Source organism: Oncorhynchus masou, chromosome 32, assembly GCF_036934945.1.
Source record: "Oncorhynchus masou masou isolate Uvic2021 chromosome 32, UVic_Omas_1.1, whole genome shotgun sequence".
In the NCBI taxonomy this organism is placed as follows: Eukaryota; Metazoa; Chordata; class Actinopteri; order Salmoniformes; family Salmonidae; genus Oncorhynchus; species Oncorhynchus masou.
Window position 1 is genome coordinate 23,997,257 of NC_088243.1, and position 22,187 is coordinate 24,019,443.

Sequence of the window (22,187 nt, forward strand, 5' to 3'; positions counted from 1 at the left end):
CATTTGGGCAGGCGTCGGGGCATTTGCCTCACAAGGCTAAAGAGACATCCAATGGCTCAATGTAATTGGAGTCATGAATAAGTCTTAAAGCGGCAATCAGCAATTGAAACAACGCGAAATCCTTGCCCCATATTCAAAAAAAAAACTGATTGGAGTGATGGGGTTGGAGAAATGTAACCACTCAAATTCAGACATAACTAGAGATGCAAGGACTGACCATACATGATATCAACATAGTTTGAACGTTGAGGCTACACAATGTGTTTACATTGTTTTTACTTCAATATTTGTCAACAGTTAAACGTATATTTAAGATTCTGATTGGGTACGACAGTTGAACTGAGGTCACGAGGCATTACATTATCAGTGGGTACATACCAAAAACAATTGATGTAACAACTGCAGATTGCCCCTTTAAGGCTACATGTGAAGGACGCAATTAATCGATAACCAAAAAAAGAACAAAGGGTACCGGCCTAAATTATGGCAAACTGAACTTCAATTTAAAAAAAATACTCTCCCGTCTGTGTTCACCTGCTTTTTCTAACGGTAAAGACATCCTGACAAATATGTAGTTGATTACGTAAGCAGCCCCATACAAGAACTCATGAGAGCACCCAATCTGGTCAGCCAGAGTAACTCACTTTATGTCCATACATGAACAAAACTAATACGTTTGAACGAGTAAAGGGGAGTTGGAATCATACGTTATTTACCAGATATAGCAGGCCTTATCTGCATTTGGCGCACAAAAAAATACGTTTTCATATTCCCGAGCGGCAGAGTGCGCAAAAAGAACTACATTTATTGAGTTTTGAGGACGTAAATTAAATCGGTTGTGTCCACTCACCTTCTCAAATACACCAACCAAATCCAAAAGCCACTTAAATTTCCGAGGTTTCGATAGTCAACCAGATTTTCTAAATAATGTAGACTATCTGGGTCTTTTCAAAGAGAATATCCCAAAAAACGCGTCCAATTGAAGTATCCCAAAGTGCCTCCTGGCTTCAGCTAATGGAGTCCAGCCGTCTCTCTTTCTCCCTCCCTCTTCCCACCAGATAACGTCACTTACTGCTCCAGCTCCAATCGACGTTTCCTTTCAAACGGTTCAGCAGTTCCTCTCTCCCAACATTACCCGCCCGGTCATTCCCCTGCTCCTTCCATACTTATATTATTTTTCATTGGAAGGGGACTTGTGTGACGCGGGAAATTACTTACAATGTCATTTTTTATAATCTCGCAGATCTTTTCTAACCCCTAGGCTTGGAGTTTCAATGATGTCCCCAACCACGCACTCTTATTGAGAAATACATTGTAAAAGTTAAAACTATGCTTTTGTATGTGGTGTTTTATTCCATGCTTTCATTCAAAACTGACCAATTGTGGAAAATCCAACAGTTTGGTAGGGGATAACAAGCGCATAGAACTGCTGCTGCATGCCTTTTATGGAAATAGTATAGTGTTTGCGGTGGTACATCCGGGGACCGTTATGGGGTCCCCGCGTAGAGAATTACACACAATTACTAATTTAGAACACACATTCTAAAGCCCCCCCCCCTCATCTACAGTATATCAAATCCAGCGACTGAGCCCACTAGTCTTAAATACTTTGCAATATTGTGCTCTCACTGGTAAAGATGTTACAAAATGTCCAGTGTGCAGCCACAAATCTGATTTGGATATAGCTGCTGGTCACTCCTTTTGATGAAACACACAAGGTTTAACATAACATGCATTGCACTTGTTTTCCTTAAATGGTGTCCTACCCTCTTATCAGACCCACACATCCTTTCTGTTCATTGTTTTTCTTGAGCTAAATAAAATAACATGAGAATCTCTCTCCCTGTGTTTTCATTTCTGGTACATCATTAAAATACCAACATCAGGAGTGGATTGTAGGCATACACTTTGACAGATCAACAGGCATGAGTTATGGCTGACTGAAGTGAAGAATAATCAAACCTCTTTGATGGATCCACAACCTCAGCCTTGAAAGAATACCCTGTTGAGCGTGCATGGGTAGTAGCTATTAGTCATTGTAAACAAAATAAAATACACATCAATGTGTAGAATTGTACAGATGTTTCTATCCACACACTGCCTCCACCACTCTAGAGAATTATATATTTAGCCAAACTACTCATTTGTTTGGCTTTGTTGATGTGCATTCAAAGCCATAGCAACACAAATGGCTCGTTTGGCAAAGATTGAGCTGCTGTCCATTTTTTTTCCATTGCATCTGCTCTTCTCTACAGCAGCACGCTCTCCTGCTCCAAGTGGTTGGCGGTAAGGCATGAATCATCAGGGTTTCTGTCTCTCCTCCAGTGTTCTGCTCTCACTAGTGTCAGCTCTCCAGCTCCAGCTAAGGAGTTTGGGCCTCAGACTATGGTCTGCATTGAAACAATGTATAACCTTTCTCTCTTGCTGCTCTGACTCTCTCGTTAGAGTCTGGCAGCCGACCCATTGCCTTATAAAGGCTGTTTTAATTGCCGGGTAAACATTTGAGTCAGATGCAGGGAGAGCATGAGAGTGGAGTCGGGAATGGTGTTGCAGAGGAGAGAGACGGTACACTGAGGTGGAGTGGAGCTTGCCCTGCTCTGGTTTCGCTGTATAATGTCTGGCTTTCACACAACACTGGTGGTGTCACTAAAATAGTCTCAATCAATTCCAGACAGTTAATTACTGATGAGGAACTTGTACGGTGTCTTCTAATGAAGTTCACAACAGCATCTGTAATCAAGTGGATATGGCACTGTCCAATAGAAATATGTTACTTTGTACAAATTACATATAGCCTACAATCAGTATTCCGCAAAACCATCCTAGACATGGACATATAATCATACAATTAGAAAGTATATTACAGCATTATAGCATGGTGTACACACAGTAGTTTATAATTCACTGCCAAGGTATTTGTGTGTGATTTAACTAGGAGTTAGTACTGCACAAGCTAAGAGAAGGGCAGCTCAAGTACATCACCCTATAAATCCTCTCTAATAGCTCAGACATGAGGACCACTGCAGGGCTGATCAGTAGTAACTAGTAACTGAGTAACTGTCTCATGCTAATTGCCTCATTGTTAATGGAGAGAGGAAATAGACTTGGAGAGGTCTGTGATGACCAGATTGGTCAATGGGGGCCATTGTTTTACTACATGGGGAGGTATGCCATCTTGTGGACAAACCTAGAACAATGGGAATTGCAGTTTTTTGTTGTTGCATTCACTTAATTTAACTAATCCCATCTCTGCTTTACAGATATTGCTTAACTGCATTTGGATTCTACTACAGTACCACATTAGATACATAAAAAGTGTTAGGGCCATATCTTCAATCACACAAAGCTCTATTCATTAACTATGAATCAGCTACTGTGGTGTGGGTGGAAAGTATGTGTGGGGCCGACGAAAGAATTTGATATACGGTTCAAAGGAAACAAATAGCACTATTGTTCTCCATCAAAACCGGGAGATGGAAACTAGCGAATCTTTCCCATTTAATATTTGGAGAATATCTTCCTCCCTCAGCCTCGTCCCAGACCTCCCTCCCACACATTTAAGCACTTTTCATTCAGACAGACCAGACGGTCCAGACGTCAGTACTTCCTCTCAGATGTCATCCTTGGGACATGACAGAACAACTTCAGAAGCAGCAGATGGGAGAAGAATACAGAATAAAAGAAGCCATTGTACATAAAACATCTTTTTTTTAAATGAAAAGTAAAGAGCGTATCAGATGGCAGTTTTAATCCATTTCCGGCATGGTGGGTTATATGGTGGGTTATATGGTGGGTTATTGCCTAGCTCTAGGGACAGTCAATTTCCCAGCAGAAATACTTTCAAAATCAAACTAAAAAGTCTTTTAGTTTTAAAAGTTTTAAACAGTCTTATTGAAAAAGGTTTCGTTCATTCAGTCGACCCAGGCAATGCAGACATTCCTAGATTATGGTACCTCTCATTCTGTGGACATTATCTGAAATGCGAAAGCCCTTGAACATGTTCAGTTGGTGGAACATTTGTGTAACAGAGGTACTACCTGAACTTGTCAAATAAGAATACCATCTATATTCTGTTGCAAAACATTTTGCTACGGTGTGCCCAACAGAACACAACTGGTTTTACAGATGAGCCCTTAGGGTTCAAAGGTCATCCAAAGCCCTCATTAAACTAGGGGTGACTCTGGAATAGACCAGCTAGCTACCGCACTTTGACTTCACTAGATGCTTGAAGCTGAGAAGACCTTTCTCAAACAGAACAAAAAACAGAACACGCACAGCACACCATTTAAACAAACCTAGTTCTTTAGCCAATGTATTTCCGAACATAGTTAACATTCTGTGCTAGTCTATTTGAGTGAGGTTCACCTTGTGATAGCTGGCCTGATGTGTTGAAACTATAATAGACCACAATTATGATAGCCCACGAACAAAACATCCTCCAACCATCATTGTAAATTGCCCCCATACCCAGCCCGTATCATTTTAGCATGCAGAGACATCAGTTGAACTGTCCTTGATCAGTACACTCAAAACATGGTAGGGAGTGTTCAAACCCTTTATAAGAAAGAATAGTTGCATGACTGCCCAATGTGGAAACAACTTGATTTAGATGGCAGAAACAAGGAAGTTTTCACCTTTGTCTGTGATTGACATTTAACACAAACACACAAAAGCAATTTCAAGCCATGTCTGAAAGGGGTACTGTGCAATTTCAAGCCATGTCTAAAAGGGGTACTGTGCAATTTCAAGCCATGTCTAAAGGGGGTACTGTGCAATTTCAAGCCATTGAGAATGTGCAAGGTCCAACATCATCCTTCACTCTGAACAATTCCAAGTAATATTCCCTTATTTTCCATGACCTCAAGTTGTTCTCTGGTCCTCTACAAGGCAGTCTGGTCCAAGTCCGCTTCACAAAATAGGTCCCACTCTCATACACATCATACATCTACTTTAAAAACAACTCAAATAAATCCATTCTGTGGACTACGAGACCACTGGGACAGTTAGCTTGTGCCATACAGATTATCAGACAACTCAATTGAGACTTATTTTAAAGACAAAGCACAAGACATATAGGGAACTCTACAATGACAAAGTGCAGTCAGCAGCACACACATTCATTTGAGGTTAGTTACATTTCATCATCCTGCATCCATCACCTTATAAACCTGCTGATATAAAAAAACAAATGCTGTGTGGGATGTGTTTTTAGATAGTGAGCAGCTATCTCATTTCAGAGGTCTGTTGGGAACACTGCAATAACACCCATGAGAGACACATTCACATTTAAAATGACCACATGGGATGCAAAATGATTCAGGCATCATGTTTCTTTTTGGGGGCCATAAAAGATATACTGAGCTTGTTTAGTTTTGCATATTGTTTGTGGAAAAAGCAACTAAATCTGAGTAAGTCTGACCTGAAGCCCTTTACTAGAGGGAAAATGCCCTTGGATTTCAACATGCTCTGTTCATACTAGCTTAGCCACTAAGAGTGAAGCAGACAGAATAACTTAGTGACATTAAAGAGACATTTGGCCACCTGCTGGACTCCGGGATCTACGTTAACACTACTACAGATTTTTTTAAAATGGTAATGAAAAATTAATTGGATAAAAAAAATATACATCCTTTCTTTTTGATTTATCTCAGGATTAATGTAAATAGTAGGTCACTTTCTGTTTATGACCTTCTCAAGGTTTCTGAGAAGTGTTCCTACTGGCTTGAAACTCTGAGTGACAGCTCCTCTGTCCAACCACAGACTGAAACATTGACATGATCTCTCTTTTGATTGGACACTTGAATCGCATACAAAGGGAGCTTGTCAGACTTCCGACTATCCGTCTGAACAGAACTGATTTCACCTGTGTTTTGGTTAGATTGAAAAGTTGCCCTATAATATATAACGGAGGCTACATTTCAGATCTCCGTACAGGGATCTACATGGTTCCTGGTAGGACTAAAAGAGAAACTTAATGACAATAGGGTAAGTTACACTTATCAAGCTTGACTTTCACATGGATGTACGTCTGTCACTTGTGTGAACGTCATCTGAACGTCAAGTGAGTCAAGCCGTTGTTCCTCACTCGTTGGAGCCAAAGATCTACCTCATAACAAAAACAAACAGTTTGCCACACAGCACCATTCACTTATTAAACCAAAGACATAAGGTCATTTTACACCATGCCCAAACCAGACGCGTCATGTGCTTTGCAAAATAAATGTACACGTACATGGTATTCAATCATTGCATCCATACTGCCAACGAGCGTCTGCGTTGCCAGGCACTAAAATTGATTCTATTTGTGTCGAGGAACGCGCTGCAAGTCCTGCCTCTCCCATCTCCTCATTGGTTTTTAGAAGCATATACCCATGTGGGTGATTGAAAGATGAATTGAGGTTGGTTGTGGTAAAGCACCTTTTATGAATGCTGAGTTGCCAATCTCCATATAAAGTCCAAAGAAGAAAAAGAAGCCTGGATTGAGAGATGACTAGAAACGATTCGGTTGACCGTTTTATGTGTGGATTAATTGTCGAAGGAGAGGATCTTGCACTTCAGGTCAAATAACAACTCAACGTTTATATCTCAGGACAAATTAGCTAGCAACTGCAAGCTAACTAGCTAAATTGCCGTAAATGTTTAATGCTTTTCAACCTGTCCCCAAATTAATATAATTGGGTCAGAGTTTGTTTTGATATTTCAAACTGTGTGTTGTGATCGTATTTGGTGTGGGGGGACAAAATCAATTTGCGCACGCACGCATCTGGTTTGCGTATGTGTATACAGTCATCTTGTCACTTTGTCGTGCAAAAACAAGAATACTAAAATGGCTTTTTGTAGATCAATACTTCTATGTAAAAGTCACTTGATAGTCACATGGTAATAGAGGTACAGCATCCTTGTGGAATATCAAAATAAAAACTAGAGACAAGATCATAATCTCCCCTTTTTTTACATTTCCAAAACAAAGAGAAAAATATGAACCATGCCGTATTATTTTCTTAGGGTAATATATTAATATTTTAAGATATAAATAAAGTTTAGGTTTTGAGACTAAGGGTCCCAGTATTCAGCCCAGGTCCTTAGACCTGGGCTGAATAGATAGAAGCATAGCGTAAGAAGAGACAGACCAGTGAGGATGAGGGAGTTTACTGAGGGGGCCAGGCTGACTTGTACATCCTCTCCTCCAAGGTCTGTGGAGGAGAGGAAAGATTTGGGTTGGGCTGAACCATGGCTGCTACACATGGGGGGGAGTTGGAGATGGGTACATCCAGGAGGGCAGCAGTATCAGACAGAGACAGTGATCTTCGAGGAAGAGGACACCCCTTCGGTAGTGTGCAATGGAATCTCTGACATACTCGTTGGCGGCTGGACTGGCTGGGAGGATACATAGAGGATCCTACCATCCCCCATGCTTCATAGAGCATGGGGGATATAAGGATCCTTCGGGGGGTATAATCCAATGTGTCACCCTTGGGTGAGTGTGTATCCATCCCATCCTAAACAGTACAAAGTCTGTGTGTTAGTAGAGATGTGTCAGTATAAAAACAGAGAGAGAATGGAGTAACAGAGGGTGATAAAGATGCTGTGTTGTGTGAGTGTGGACATGGAGTCTCTCTCTGTGTGTTTACTCTGGGTCAGGACTGTCTTCTGTGGGTGGCGGCACGTTGGCCTGCTTGTATATGAACACCAGTAGGAAGAGCGCAATATCGTGCGAGACCCAATAGGCTGTATGTGAGGTCACCACAAGGCCCTCACGGAGTTCAAAATCGATGCGGCGCTCTATTTCCACTGTAGAACAGAGATAGATTCACTGTGGGAATACATTTTAGACCATCTACTGTATACTGCACAAACTTAACTGCTACAGATTCAAAGGGTAATTAACTCTGTGAATTGGCATTATGTATTCATTCTCCTTTTTATATATATAAAAACTCTGGGGGGGGGGGTCAAGGGTGGCAAATATTATGAAAAGGCACTTGTTATTACATGGACGACAATACAATTATTCCTGAAAGTGTAATTGGGGTTGAAATGCAGCTGAACAAACCTGAGGGGTCTGTGAGGGTGGAGGGAGACAGGGAGACAGGGACAAGGTGGACGAAAGGCAGTAAGCTGATTGGCCGTCGACTCTCCTCTTAGGCTCCTCTCCCTCTGGGGTCCCGCCCTCGATGCCAAAGGACACTCCGGAGGGCGCGGAGCGGGAGAACCGGGAGAACAGTATCCCTCCTATCCCCTTCCATATACTGTTACCTATACTGGCCGCTCCTAGACAGAAAGCGAAGACGGAAAGACAGCGAGAGAGAGCAAGACACACAGAGAGAGGGAGGGAGAGACAGCGAGAGAGAGCAAGACACACAGAGAGAGGGAGGGAGAGACAGCGAGGGAGAGCAAGACACACAGAGAGAGGGAGGGAGAGACAGCGAGGGAGAGCAAGACACACAGAGAGAGGGAGGGAGAGACAGCAAGGGAGAGCAAGACACACAGAGAGAGGGAGGGAGAGACAGCGAGGGAGAGCAAGACACACAGAGAGGGAGGGAGAGACAGCGAGAGAGAGCAAGACACACAGAGAGAGGGAGGGAGAGACAGCGAGAGAGAGCAAGACACAGAGAGAGGGAGTGAGAGACAGCGAGAGAAAGCAAGACACACAGAGAGAGGGAGGGAGAGATAGCGAGGGAGAGCAAGACACACAGAGAGAGGGAGGGAGAGACAGTGAGAGAGAGCAAGACACACAGAGAGAGGGAGTGAGAGACAGCGAGAGAGAGCAAGACACACAGAGAGAGGGAGGGAGAGACAGCGAGGGAGAGCAAGACACACAGAGAGAGGGAGTGAGAGACAGCGAGAGAGAGCAAGACACAGAGAGAGGGAGGGAGAGACAGCGAGGGAGAGCAAGACACACAGAGAGAGGGAGGGAGAGAGAGAGATTCATTTCAGACAGGGTGCGACAGAGCTGAGTGAAGTCGACTCTAGACTTTAGACATCCGGGTTGCCTCCCCAGCTCCGGCTTAACAGGTTTGTAAGTAATAGAACGTCAGTTTGGCATAGAGGAACTACGTCACTACCTTATCCGCTTGAATAAAATACTAAATAGTATCTAGCAAGATGAAAATATTATTTTTTAATGAGTGCAACTAACTTCACTAAAACCAAAAAAGCTTTTCCCTGACAAATTTGGTTTCCAATCGCGGCGTTCTGGCATGTCTGCCTCGTGATTTGTTGGAAGAGTTGTCTCTCGGAAGAGGATCTACCCTCTTCTGCTTATGAAAGTTGCCAAGAGTCCGTCGCTGAAACCAGACCCTAATCTGTTGCCTAGGGTGGAGTTTTGGAGACTAACCCAGTAGTACGGCTCTGGTCTTTACATGCTCTCTCCACAAGACAGCAGTGTTGCCTATGTTCTAAATTATCCGACAGGTGGGTCTGTGAGGGAAATGCTGTTGAGTGAGTCCAATAATAGATGACAACTCCATCACAAGAGGCTGAGTACATGCTGATGTGCTTTTGAATGGAACCATCTGCTTTGTCTGCTCAGGACATATTGTGCTGTCTACAAATATCTGCTGTACAAATGATTGACTGTAAAATCTATGGGAACCTGCTGTTTAATTCTATCCCTTCTAGCTTTGGACCACCTCGAGCGTGAATCTGCATCAGGTGCACAGGTAATGAAGGCACTCATATTCACATATTTAAGTTAATAATAATGTGCACGGTGATTAAAGGCAAAAAGGTTCTATACAGAGAATCAACCAGAGGACTGACAGACGTACCCAGAATGCTGGCCTTGCCCATGCTGGCGAAAGACTCTCCGTAGTATTTCCTGGCTCGGAGAGGGGAAGTGGAGGGGCTGGGGATGCTCTCTGTGTCTGACGCTGTGTCCTTCTGTGGGTTGATGAAGGTTAGCCGGATCTCATCGTATGGCGTGGGGTCTACAGCACTACACCTGGGAGAAGAAAAACACCTGTCACAGTCCGTACAGAAAGTAGTAGTTTCAGCAGAATATACAGATTCACCTTGGGAGAATGAATGATCTCTTACCAGTGTATCTGCGCAGGTCCAATGTTGCTGTAATGTTTAAGGATGAGGGGCTCCAGTCTGTAAGCCTGCAGCAAGGACAAACCAGTCACAGCCAGTCTAGCACCTTGTCTTTACTCTGGTCAGGAAAAAACCCTGGGTCTAATCATCCTGTAAGGGAAATTTTAATGTTTGTGCTATTCTTATAACTAATTTCTGTGTTCCATTCATGTGCTGTTCTAAGTAACTAATTTCTGTATTCTTGCAAGTGGCAGACTGTACAAATCCTCACTATCAGTAGCTGCGATTTGGCAGTACGCTCAGATCTTGTTTTGAGAACGAACGAAAGATCTCAGTTTCAAGGTCTCAGCTTAGAGAGGAGAAGCCTCGTGAGGTGTTGGTCTGTCACATGTTATGAACCAGTATTGGTCGTCACATGTTATGAACCAGTATTGGTCGTCACATGTTATGAACCAGTATTGGTCGTCACATGTTATGAACCAGTATTGGCCGGTCACATGTTATGAACCAGTATTAGTCAGTCACATGTTATGAACCAGTATTGGTCTGTCACATGTTATGAACCAGTATTGGTCTGTCACATGTTATGAACCAGTATTGGCCGGTCACATGTTATGAACCAGTATTGGTCTGTCACATGTTATGAACCAGTATTGGTCTGTCACATGTTATGAACCAGTATTGGCCGGTCACATGTTATGAACCAGTATTGGTCGGTCACATGGATGAAACAAAACGGTAATGATTCATTATGCTAAATCATGCAAATATAACTTGTCTGTGTATAGCTGTATATAAAGACAACTGCTGAGACTGCCCCAGGCAGAGCTCCTGATTGACATGTGTACTGTGGCACATTGAGTTGGTTAGAACCTCTCCTGCGCGCTGACAATAAACTGAATGATTAATTTAAGATTGACTTCTAGTGTCCCTGTGTATGAATTTTCCCAACAATCCTTAAGATGATAAAGGCTCTTAGATAAGCATATGGATCCTGTGTCCCGGGTTGAAGGTATTGCTTTTGAGCAGTTAGCAGTGTACCTTACATTTTTTAGAGCAGGGGGTGCTAGCGGTTTGGAGGCTTCCAGGCCTTGAAGATGATCTTCCAGCTCTAGTAACCTGAGGAGTAGAGAGTGAGTTTCTGTTAACAAAATACCTACACCACTCACACCCCACTCCTTCCGACACACACACTACCTAACTGTCTGTAGAAACAGTTTAGGTGGCCATCTCAACTGTGACAAAGAGACAAACCACACACACACACACACACACACACACCACTACCTACCACCCTGCCTACCGGTTCCTAGTGAGCTCCAGCTGCTCCAGCAGGCATCTCTCCTCGTAGGAGACCCATCTCAGGTCCAGCTCCTCCTCCAGCTCCTGGTGCTCCTGCAGACAGAACCTCACAAGGTCCCAGCCTGTCATGATGTCAAAGGTGATCACGCAGCCCAGGGAGTGCGACACGATGGACACCTTGCCCCTCTTCTCCTCAAACTCAGGGTTCCTGGAGCAGAACAGGGTGTAGATTCGGTTCAGCTCTGACGTCAGGCCCCTGGTGATCTGGAGATGAAGAAAGGGTGGTATCGATTAACCTGGGCCAATACGGTTGTCAAGTGAGATGAAGACTTAAACCCAATGTGTGTGTGTTTCAGTCTCACCTTGTCCCTGTACAAGGAACTGGTGTAGTACATAATGTTTATGGCACTGCTGTTGAGCAGGTCTCTCAGTCCTCGCACCTTGTCTGGGGTGATGGAGTCCACCGTATCTACAGATTCACACGATTCAACCATCAATAACATATACAAATATATGTCTGACTGTGTATAGTTTTTATGAGTAAGCCTTTGTTAATCCTCTATACTTCTACAGATCTATTTGTATTCAGATCAACCTTCCATTCACTTGGCTAAAACAGTTCAGGCCTAAGACCTGTATAGATATTGAATACTCAGTACTGTATGTGCATTGTAGACAGAATAGGAAATTAAAGGGCGTAGGAGACAGGACAGGAGTAGGGCAGAGGACAGCACACGGAACTCCATGTGAGAGATGTAGCCTATCCGTCTGGCTTGTGGTTCCACAAGTGTGACCTAAATTCAGCATGCCATCACAAGGTGGGTGTCACCTCCTGGAAGCTAGTGGACGACAGCAGCTGCTCTCTCAGTTCAATTGGGATCAAGGACACACTGCGCACGAGCAAACACACCCCTTACCCCCATCCAGTGCCAGTTTGGAGCGCCACTCCACAGACAGGAAGTCCACATACTCCTCTGTGTGCTCTGAAAAGTGCTTCTCCTCCATCTTCCTTACTGCCTCTCTTAGCCTGGACACACAGACACAGATGTCAAAGACGACACACACAGACAGTTTAATTGCTATTTGCATAAGAATAGTTTCTTGCTGTTCGGTCTTGAAAATGGTCTTATTCTCTGGATAGCCTTTAATCTACGTGGCCTAAAGCTCTAAAAACAGAGACAAACAGGGCATCAACCTAACATCACATTTCATTGCAAGTAATCATCTTCACAGCAGGCTAACAGACGGTACCTCATTACCGCTGGGTGAATGAATGAATAGCTTTACAATGTGGTCCATACACTGTCTACTAGTCTACCCCTCTCCAAGTCAACCAGGGAATCCTTTGTGCCTTGTGTTTGCTCTGCCTTTCACTTAATGACTGTGTTTGAGAGGGATGACGTGTGTCCATATCACCACTCACTGACGCAGTCCATTTACTCTCAATGGCTGCTAGCAGGCTACGTTAGTGTACTATGTTAGATACACAAACAATGGGAGAGTGGCTGCTGTTGACATAACAGGGACGACCTGTGAGTGACATCAGCCTTAGGTGAACTGGTCTGTGACTCTGCCTTTCACTAATGCAGTCTTTCATGTAGTCTTTCTGGTGGGCTTCTATTCACCTGTATAGTAGGTGTTTATGCTAAAGAGGCTAGCAGGATAACCTAGCGTGGGCTAGCACAGTTTATCTCAAGTGGCTAACTGGTGAATGGGGTCACTGTACTGGCTTTAATGGTCTTAATGCAACCCCCCTCTAACATATGAGGAGGATCATACAGAGAGGCTGTCCTTACTGCCATGCCACTCAGAACAAGCAGCCATTATTCTTAGTGCAGAGGTGAGAGGTATGGAAGGAGAGATATGGAAGGAGAGATATGGAAGGAGAGGTATGGAAGGAGAGGTATGGAAGGAGAGGTGAAATTAGAGGTATGGAAGGAGAGGTGAGAGGAGAGGTATGGAAGGAGAGGTGAGAGGAGAGGTATGGAAGGAGAGGTGAGAGGAGAGGTATGGAAGGAGAGGTGAGAGGAGAGGTATGGAAGGAGAGGTATGGAAGGAGAGGTGAGAGGAGAGGTATGGAAGGAGAGGTATGGAAAGAGAGGTGAGAGGAGAGGTATGGAAGGAGAGGTATGGAAGGAGAGGTGAGAGGAGAGGTATGGAAGGAGAGGTGAGAGGAGAGGTATGGAAGGAGAGGAATGGAAGGAGAGGTGAGAGGAGAGGTATGGAAGGAGAAGTATGGAAGGAGAGGTGAGAGGAGAGGTATGGAAGGAGAAGTATGGAAGGAGAGGTATGGAAGGAGAGGTAAGAGGAGAGGTATGGAAGGAGAGGTATGGAAGGAGACAACTCAACTTTGATTGATTTGATTTCCAGAGGCAGTTTGGAACTCAGTTTGGTGCAGACGGCATGATTTTTACGCATTCTGTGAGCTTGTGTGGCCTACCCTGAGCTTGTGTGGCCTACCCTGAGCTTGTGTGGCCTACCCTGAGCTTGTGTGGCCTTCCTTGAGCTTGTGTGGCCTTCCTTGAGCTTGTGTGGCCTTCCTTGAGCTTCTGTGGCCTACCCTGAGCTTGTGTGGCCTACCCTGAGCTTGTGTGGCCTACCCTGAGCTTGTGTGGCCTTCCTTGAGCTTGTGTGGCCTACCCTGATGAAGACAGCTTGGCTGTCAAAATGTTAGTAATTACATTTTTGCATCTGAGCTCCTAGAGTGTGCGGCTCTCTTTTATTTTATTTTCAAGCTTGTGTTGCCTACCACTTCGCAGCTGAGCCGTTGTTGCTCCTAGATGTTTCCACTTCACAATAACAGCACTTACAGTTGACCGGGGCAGCTCTAGCAGGGCAGAAATTTGACAAACTGACTTGTTGAAGGTGGCTTCCTATGACGGTGCCACGTTGATAGTCACTGAGGTCTTCAGTACAGGCCACTCGACTGCCAATGTTTTCCCATGGAGATTGTAAGGCTGTGTACTCGATTTTATACACCTGTCAGCAATAGGTGTGGCTGAAATAGCCTAATCCACTAATTTGAATGGATGTCCGCATACTTCTGGCCATGTAGTGTATCTATTAGCTATGTAAAGGTTCACCAAACCCACGGTTCGGTACGTATTGAGGTTTTGGGGGGGTCACGGTTCAGTTTCAGGACAGTGGAAAAATTAAATGGCATTCACAATGTTCAGCATTCACAATGTTCAGCATTCACAATGTTCAGCATTCACAATGTTCCTTGCATTGTGTGTTGTGACTGGAGCATTATGTTGGGCCTCAAGTTTCCACTCCAATGCTGCGTCTGCGACCATGTGGGAGTTTGGAGGCCGTTAATATCACTTAGGCGCATTCATGGGACTTGAACTTGCTGAGAAACACTGATTGGCTAATGGCCAACAATTTGTGTCAATCACAAACTAGAAGTACAGATATCATGCTTGTAAACAATTTCCAGAGTTTAAAAAATACATTCATAGATTGCTTTTTTAAATAATGTTTTGTTGTTGCATTTAACTGACGAAAAAGCTGTTAGAGGCCATTTCATTAATAGGCGATGTCAGAGGTCAGCATGTGGAAGAAGTGGGTGATAGAGGAGTTTCCCACTAGTTTTAACCAGTTTGAGGCCAGTTCAAGTGGATTTTTCACAGTCGTATGTGGTAAATTCCCACTTTCCACTTGGTTACGAACGCACCATGACACTGGCTCCTTCAGTGCCAGATGCGGACTCTCATAAAGGGTGTGTCTGTGGCACGGTACATCTCCCACTCCGTGAAATGTGACGGGCTGTCACTGTTAAATAAGTGCAACACAGGGTGCATTGGCCAATTAATTAAAAACTTTGACTTTGGTTTACTTAGAATAGAGCAGGTACTACCTGTTTGCTGGAATGGGTGCAAGAGGGAAGTTCATAACGTGTCTTAAGGACTTTCACAAGGTGCTAAAACCCCCTATTCTCAGCCATTTAGAATGGGCGCATATCCGCAGCTATAAACCAAAAATATAAAACATAGCCTACCTATCGCTCTTGTAATTTCTTTGGCCCGGTCAGAATCAGCTACCAAGGGCTGCTTGAATGCAGAGGTGAGACAATGTGTTGTTTCTTTGTGTTTCTGTCTAACTCTGATGGTAGGAATACTGGGGTGTTGACGTAAATGGGCCAACATGTTTGAGGTGCTGGCAGCTGCATAGTCAATTCTCGTTGAGCAACATACTATTAAAAATGAAAAATGTTGGTATTTGTTTCATTGGTCCATTGTTGACATGGCCTCAAAATGTTTTGCTTGTGAGTAATCACGTTTTCAGGATACTGTATGTAACTTTCAAAATACAGAAATCATCCCTGTATGATGCTGCATTTTACATCATATACGCGGCATCATGTGATGCAAACAGCATCATACGGGGATGATTTCTGTATTCTGAAAGTTACATATCTTGAAAACGTGATTGCTGACAAGCAGTGTTAAATGTGCAACCAGGGGGGAAAAATAAAATAAAAAAATAACTCTGGACCACCTTTAGTCCACACACAGAGACGCTAACAAAGCTCTCCCTAGCCCTCCATTTGGTAAATCTGACCTCCTGAATTCTGCTTACAAGAAAAAATTAAAGCAGGAAGCAACAGTGACTCGATCAATAGAAAAGTGGTCAGTTGAAGCAGATGCTAAGCTACAGGAATGTTTTGCAAGCACAGACTGGAATATGTTCCGGGTTTCCTCCGATGGCATTGAGGAGTACACCACATCAGTCATTGGCTTCATCAATAAGTACATCGATGACATCACCCCCACACTGACTGTACGTACATACCCCAACCAGAAGCCATGGGTTACAGGCAACATTCGCACTGAGCTAAAGGCTAGAGCTTCTGCTTTCCAGGAGCGGGACCAGAACCCGGAAGCTTATAAGAAATCCCGCTTTGCCCTTCGATGAACCATCAATACAGGACTAAGATTGAATTCTCCTACACCGGCTCTGATGCTCGTCTGATGTGGCAGGGTTTGCAAACCATTACAGACTACAAAGGGAAGCACAACTGAGAGCTGCCCAGTGACACAAGCCTACCAGACAAGCTAAACTACAATGCTCACTTCGAGGCAAATAACACAAACATGCATGAGAGCACCAGCTGCTCTGGAAAACTCTGTGATCACGCTCTCCACAGCCGATGTGAGTAAGACCTTTAAACAGGTCAACATTCACAAGGCCGCAGGGCAGATGGATTATCAGGGTGTGTTTTGTGAACATGCACTGACCAACTGGCAAGTGTCTTCACTAACATTTTCAATCTCTCTCTGTCCGAGTCTGTAATAACATCTTTTAAGCAGATCACCATAGTCCCTGTGTCCAAGAACACTAAGGTAACATGCCTAAATGACTACTGACCCGTAGCACTCACGTCTTTAACCATGAAGTGCTTTGAAAGGCTGGTCATGGCTCACATCAACACCATTATCCCATAAACCCTAGACCCACTCCAATTAGCCTACCGCCCCAACAGATCCACAGATGATGCAATCTCTATTGCCCTCCACACTGCCCTTTCCCACCTGGACAAAAGGAACACCTATGTGAGAATTCTGTTCATTGACTACAGCTAAGCGTTCAACACTATAGTGCCCGCAAACATCATCGATAAGTTAAGGATCCTGGGACTAAACACCTCCCTCTGAAACTGGATCCTGGACTTCCTGACGGACCGCCCCCAGGTGGTAAGGATAGGTAACAACACACCCAACATGCTGATCCTCAACACAGGGGCCCCTCAGTGGTGTGTGCTCAGTCCCCTCCTGTACTCCTTGTTCACTCATGACCGCATGGCCAGGCACGACTCCAACACCATCATTAAGTTTGCCGATGACACAAAAGTGGTAGGCCTGATCACCGACAACGACGAGACAGCCTATAGGGAGGAGGTCAGAGATATGGCCGTGTGGTGCCCTGACAACAACCTCTCCCTCACCGTGATCAAGAGAAAGGAGATGATTGTGGACTACAGGAAAAAGAGGACTGAGCACACCCCCATTCTCATCGACGGGGCTGCAGTGGAGCAGGTTGTGAGCTTCAAGTTCCTTGGTGTCCACATCACCAACAAACTAACATGGTCCAAGCATACCAAGACAGTCGTGAAGAGGCCACTGAAAAGATTTGGCATGGGTCCTCAGATCCTCAAAAGGTTCTACAGCTGCACCATCGAGAGCATCCTGACTTGTTGCATCACTGCCTGGTATGGCAACTGCTCGGTCTCCGACCGCAAGGCACTACAGAGGGTAGTGGGTACGGCCCAGTACATCACTTGGGCAAAGCTTCCTGCCATCCAGGACCTCTATACCAGGCGGTGTCAGAGGATGGCCCTAAAAATAGTCAAAGACTCCAGCCACCCTAGTCATAGACTGTTCTCTCTGCTACCGAACGGCAAGCAGTACCAGAGCGCAAAGTCTAGGTCCAAGAGGCATCTAAACAGATTCTACCCCCAAACCATAAGACTACTGAACATCTAATGAAATGGATACCGAGACCCATTTGCATTCCTCCCCCTTTACACTGCTGCGACTCTCTGTTGTTATCATCAATGCATAGTCACTTTAATAACTATACCTACATGTACATATTACCTCAATTACCAACTAACCGGTGCCCCAGCACATTGACTCTGTATTGGTACCCCCCTGTATGTAGTCTCGCTACTGTTATTTAACTATTGCGCTTTGATGACATGTTACTTTTACTTCTTATTTTATTCCTTATTTAAAACTGCGTTGTTGGTTAGGGCCTCGTAAGTAAACATTTCACTGTAAGGTGTATTCAGCGCATGTGACGAATACATTTTGATTTGATTTGCTGAGGTAGTCACCTGGAATACATCTCAATTAGCAGGTGCCTTGCTAAAAGTTCATTTGTGGAATTTCTTTCTTTCTTAATGCGTTTGAGCCAATCAGTTGTGTTGTGACAATGGTAGGGGGCGTATACAGAAGATAGCCCAATTTGGTAAAATATCAAGTCAATATTATGGCAAGAACAGCTGAAACAAGCAAAGCTAATCAACAGTCCATCATTAAGACATGGTCAGTCAATCCAGTAAATTTCAAGAACTTTTAAAGTTTCTTCAAGTGCAGTCGCAAAAAACATCAAGTGCTATGATGAAACTGGTTCTCATAAGGACCCCCACAGGAATGGAAGTCCCAGATTTAACTCTGCTGCAGAGGATAATTTCATTAGAGTGACCAGCCTCAGAAATTGCAGGCCAAATAAATGCTTCAGAGTTCAAGTAAAAGACACATGTCACACCCTGACCTTAGTTATCTTTATTTTCTTTATTATTAGGTCAGGGTGAGATAAGGGTGGTTTGTTTAGTTGTTGTATTGTCTAGGGTTTTTTGCTAGTCTATGTGTTTATATGTCTATGGTTGCCTACATTGGTTCTCAATCAGAGGCAGCTGTTTATCGTTGTCTCTGATTGTGAACCATATTTAGGTAGCCATATTCCTTGGTTATTTTGTGGGTTGTTATTCTATGGATAGTTGCCTGTTCTGCACTAGCCATATTGCTTCATGGTTTGTTTTGTTGTTCTGTTCAGTGTTCTCTCTTTATTAAATAGTTATGCTCGCTCACCACGCTGCGCCTTGGTCTCCTCTTTATGACGACCGTGACAACACATCTCAACATCAACTGTTCAGAGGAGAACAAAGTCGTCACTAATAGAGGAAACCAATAATAAGAAGAGACTTGCTTGGGCCAAAAAACACAAGCAATGGACATTAGAAAGGTGGAAATGTGTCCTTTGGTCTGGAGTACAATTTGGAGATTTTTGGTTCCAACCGCCATGTCTTTGTGAGATGCGGTGTGGGTGAACGGATGATCTCTGCATGTGTATTTTCCACAGTAAAGCACAGAGGAGGAGGTGTTATGGTGCTTTTCTGGTGACATGGTCTGCGATTTACTAAGAATTCAAGGCACACTTAACCAGCATGGCTACCACAGCATTCTGCAGCGACACACCATCCCGTCTGGTTTGGGCTTAGTGGGACTATCATTTGTTTTTCTACAGGTGTCACGCCTTGGTCTTAGTATTTTTGTGTTTTCGTTAATTAGTTGGTCAGGCCAGGGTGTGACATGGGTTTATGTTGTTGTATTTCGTAGTGGGTGATTGTTCCTGTCTCTGTGTAGTTTCACCAGATAGGCTGTACTTAGGTTTCACGTTCCGTTTTGTTGTTTTGTATTTTGTCTCAGTATTTTTGTCTCGGTATTTTCCGTCCAGTTCTTCCTCCCATGTCCAATTCTCCACGCTGCTCGGTCCGTGTGTGGTGGGTGATTCTGTAACGGCGTTCTTCGTTTGTCGCAAGAAAGTCGGACCAAAATGCAGCGTGTTGGTTACTCATGTCTTTAATGAAACAAATGACGATACATGAAATAACTTATAAATACAAAAACAAGCAACAAATGTTTGTTTCATTAAACAACATGAGTAACCAACACGCTGCATTTCGGTCCGACTCTCATGCAACAAACGAAGAACGCCGTTACAGAATCACCCACCACACACGGACCGAGCAGCGTGTTAACAGGCAGGAGCCACAGGAGAGGCAACAGAAGCAGCTTCAGTGGGAGAGGCTACACCACTTGGAGAATTGGACATGGGAGGAAGAACTGGACGGAAAAGGACCCTGGGCTCAGCTTGGTGAATATCGCCGCCCCAAGGAGGAACTAGAGGCGGCTAAAGCGGAGAGGCGCTGGTATGAGGAGGCAGCACGGCGACGTGGATGGAAGCCTGGGAATCAGCCCCAAAAATTTATTGGGGGGGCTTTCAGGGAGTATGGCTACGCCAGGTAGGAGACCTGCGCAAACTCCCTGTGCCTACCGGGGGGCTAGAGAGACCGGGCAGGCACCATGTTATGCAGTGGTGTGCACGGTGTCCACAGTGAGGATGCATAGCCCGGTGCGGTATATTTCAGCTCCGCGTATCGGCCGGGCTAGATTGAGCGTCGAACCAAATGCCTTGAAGCCGGCCCTACGCATCTGGTCCCCAGTGCGTCTCCTTGGGCCGGCTTACATGGCACCAGCCTTGCGCTCGGTGTCTCCGGTTCGCCTACATAGCCCAGTGCGGGCTATTCCACCTCGCCGCACTGGCAGGGCGACCGAGAGTATTCAACCGGGTAAGGTTGGGCAGGCTCGGTGCTCAAGAGCTCCAGTGCGCCTGCACGGTCCGGTCTATCCAGTACCACCTCCACACCCCAGCCCTCCGGTAGCAGCTCCCCGCACCAGGCTTCCTGTGCGTGTCTTCGGCCCAATACCACCAGTGCCAGCACCACGCATCAGGCCTACAGTGCGCCTCGCCTCTCCTGCGCTGTCGGAGACTTTCTTCTCTCCTGCGCTGTCGGAGTCTCCCGCCTGTTCAGCGCTATCAGAGCCTTTCTCCTCTCCAGCGCTGACGGAGCCTCCTGCCTGTTCGGAGCAGCCTGAGCTGCCAGTCTGCATGGAGCAGCCTGAGCTGCCAGTCTGCATGGAGCAGCTAGAGCTGCCAGTCTGCATGGAGCAGCCAGAGCTGTCAGTCTGCTTGGAGCAGCCAGAGCTGCCAGTCTGCATGGAGTTGCCAGTCTGCATGGAGCTGCCAGCCTGCAAGGAGCTGCCAGTCTGCAAGGAGCTGCCAGTCTGCAAGGAGCTGCCAGTCTGCATGGAGTTGCCAGTCTGCATGGAGTTGCCAGTCTGCAAGGAGCTGCCAGTCTGCAAGGAGCTGCCAGTCTGCAAAGAGCTGCCAGTCTGCAAGGAGCTGCCAGTCGGCAAGGAGCTGCCAAAGCTGTTAGTCTGCATGGAACATCTGCCAGTCAACCAGACTCTTCCAGATCTGCTAGTCAACCAGACTCTTCGAGATCCACCAGTCAGCCAGGATCTGCCGGATTCAACTGCCTGGCTGGGCTTCATCTCAGTACATTTACATTTACATTTAAGTCATTTAGCAGACGCTCTTATCCAGAGCGACTTACAAATTGGTGAATTCACCTTCTGACATCCAGTGGAACAGCCACTTTACAATAGTGCATCTAAATCATTAAGGGGGGGGGGGGGGTGGTGAGAAGGATTACTTATCTTATCCTAGGTATTCCTTGAAGAGGTGGGGTTTCAGGTGTCTCCGGAAGGTGGTGATTGACTCCGCTGTCCTGGCGTCGTGAGGGAGTTTGTTCCACCATTGGGGCTTCCTCTCAGTGCTGGGCTTTCTCTCAGTACTGGGCTGCTCCTCAGTCCCGAGCTGCCCCTCAGTCCCGAGCTGCTCCTCAGTCCCGAGCTGCCCCTCAGTCCCGAGCTGCCCCTCAGTCCCGAGCTGCCCCTTAGTCCCGAGCTGCCCCTCAGTCCCGAGCTGCCTCAGTCCCGAGCTGCCCCTCAGTCACGAGCTGCTCCTCAGTTCAGTGGGGTTATGGGTGAGTTCTATTAGGCCATGGTCGGCGGCGAGGGTGGATCATCCCAGGACGCAAAGGGGAGGAACTATGACATTTATGGAGTGGGGTCCATGTCCCGAAGCGGAACCGCCACCATGGACAGACGCCCACCTGGACCCTCCCTATGGTTTTGAGGTGCGTCCGGGAGTCCGCACCTTAGGGGGGGGGGGTTCTGTCACGCCTTGGTCTTAGTATTTTTGTGTTTCCGTTAATTAGTTGGTCAGGCCAGGGTGTGACATGGGTTTATGTTGTTGTATTTCGTAGTGGGTGATTGTTCCTGTCTCTGTGTAGTTTCACCAGATAGGCTGTACTTAGGTTTCACGTTCCGTTTTGTTGTTTTGTATTTTGTCTCAGTATTTTCATGTATTCGTCATTTGTTTCATTAAACAACATGAGTAACCAACACGCTACATTTCGGTCCGACTCTCTTGCAACA

The 22,187-nt window shown here is 45.4% G+C and overlaps 1 protein-coding gene and 1 pseudogene across 4 annotated transcripts in view; both read right to left on the reverse strand.

The window, feature by feature from the left end:
• Positions 1-1,114, reverse strand: part of LOC135525726 (fermitin family homolog 2-like) — an 81,660-nt gene extending 80,546 nt beyond the window's left edge. Inside the window, exon 1 of one of the 4 annotated variants that reach the window (XM_064953526.1) lies at positions 851-1,114. The gene's annotated coding sequence lies outside the window, so the exon portion shown is untranslated. The remainder of the gene's footprint in view (positions 1-850) is intronic. The other 3 variants (XM_064953527.1, XM_064953528.1, XM_064953529.1) reach the window with 3 other exon arrangements.
• A 3,166-nt stretch (positions 1,115-4,280) lies between these two features.
• The window catches only part of LOC135527167 (phospholipase DDHD1-like), an 89,412-nt pseudogene continuing 71,505 nt past the window's right edge, over positions 4,281-22,187 (reverse strand).